The sequence below is a fragment of the Megascapheus bottae genome, chromosome 15 (genome assembly GCF_031878675.1).
Source record: "Megascapheus bottae isolate mThoBot1 chromosome 15, mThoBot2.hap1, whole genome shotgun sequence".
NCBI lineage: Eukaryota > Metazoa > Chordata > Mammalia > Rodentia > Geomyidae > Megascapheus > Megascapheus bottae.
In genome coordinates, this window is record NC_143523.1 from 55,974,331 (window position 1) to 55,976,212 (window position 1,882).

Genomic DNA, 1,882 nt, shown 5'->3' on the forward strand with positions numbered 1-1,882 from the left:
CCCAGGCCTGATCATGAGGCCTGCAAACAGGGAAGTCTAAGAAAGCAAGTGGAAACACAGCCTCCCACCCTGCAACTTCATTCTTCCTGACATGGGGATTGGTATGGAAGAGATTGGCCACACCCCTCTCCTTTTGCTTCTTTCAAACTGACCAATGAGAGAGGAGTATTAAGGCCACACACACATTCTAGTTGCCTAGAGGTCCTTGGATTCCCCTCTTCCAATTCACTCCTCTATCAGCAGTCTAGGAGGATATGATACTTAGTGGTGATCATTGGAATAGAAGTGTCTGACTAGAAAACTTGAGGTCCTGGGAATGGGGCCCCCACACAACCCCTATGCCAGCCTTAACATGACAAAGAAAAATTCAACTGTTCAAAATCCTAAGACCAACCCTGGGGATCAGAACTTACATGAGGAGGTACTCAAAGTCCAGGCTGACCCTGAGATGACACCTATTTTGCTGGCTGGCATACTAGCAGTGTCCCCTCTGACACTAGAATCAAGAAGCTGCCATTGATTCAAAAGCATCTGATTGACAATGGCCCTAATCTCACTTCTGCAATCATGACTTTGTCATCCACCAAGAACCAGAATCAGCTGTCTCCAGGGCTCCATGCTCTTCAGTCTGAATCTACATCATGTAAACTGGCAAAGGACCTCAGATCTGCCAGCCATACCGAAGATTTAGACAAACACAACAAAGACCTGGCCACTGCCCTGGATGCCTTCTCTATTAAAAACCAGCAACTAGAGTGAGATGGAAAACCTGAAACAACAAAAGAAAGACCTGCAGGATCAACTACAGAGACAAAAGAAACCGGAAGATGGCTTGTGTTCAGAAAATGCTGAAAAATTATCTGAAGCAATTCAAGCCGAGACTGCAGAATCTACTTTCAGAAAACACTTATTTGCACTCTATCCTGGCCACATGCAAGAGGTGTTCATGGAGTGAGCATTGGAGCAGCAGGTTCTTATCAGACACCTGCAGGCTTCAGAGCAACTCATCAGTGAGCTGGAATTCACCATGGCTCTTCTGAGGCAGACCAGCCAAGCTGCTCAGGGTCACAGAAAGGAGGAAGATGAGCCACAGGAGCTGCTGTTGCCCCTTGTCCCTGGGGCCTCAGAGAGCCAGGGTAAGAAGCTGGCAGAAGCTGAGCACACTTTGGCAGAGCACACTGTGGTCATCAACATGAAGGAGGAGCTGGGAGAGGGAGATGTCCTCAGTCCCTGGGGCCTGTCCTACAGCCTTGGGGGAATTTGATTCTGGACACTTTGAGTGCAAGGGACATCCTGAAGGTGCTGCTGGAGATGGCAGAGTGCCAGGGGGCAGCCTGGAGCCACCGCTGCTTCCCCTCTCAGGATGAGGCCTATGAGCTCTTGGAAGTAGTAGTTGTTGCCTGAAGATCCACAGATACACTGGAGAAGGTGAGGCCTGGGATCTCCCCCACACACCTACACTTTGTGGTTGTAACCTCTTTTTCTACTACCTTAGTCCTGGCTCCTCTGTTCTCCCACCCCACCCCAACCACCCCATCCCTGCAATCCTGATACTGCTACTGCAGTCCTGACAGGTCATTTCTGCTACCCTGTGCCTGTCACTCCTGGCCTTGCTGCTCTATCCCTGACCTTCTGTGCCTGCTAGGCCAATCATTGACAGCTTGGCTCCTGTTGCTCTAACTCTGAGCCCTAGTCCCTAACCAGTAGAAGGCAGAGTGGACACAGCAGGTCCCCTGAAGCTTCCATCATATTACAGGCACATTAAGGCGCAGCAGCTAGAAGACATTCTCCCAGGCCCTGTTGGAGCCCAGCGGTGCCGGGAGAGTTAACTGATATGTTAAAAGCCCAGGTTCCTAGGAGGTAACTTATCCTATGGGAACAT

General features: G+C 50.1%; 1 pseudogene; it reads left to right on the forward strand.

The window, feature by feature from the left end:
* The first annotated feature begins 316 nt into the window (after nt 1-316).
* LOC150054395 (golgin subfamily A member 2-like) lies at nt 317-1,404 on the forward strand (annotated as a pseudogene).
* The last annotated feature ends 478 nt before the right edge of the window (nt 1,405-1,882 follow it).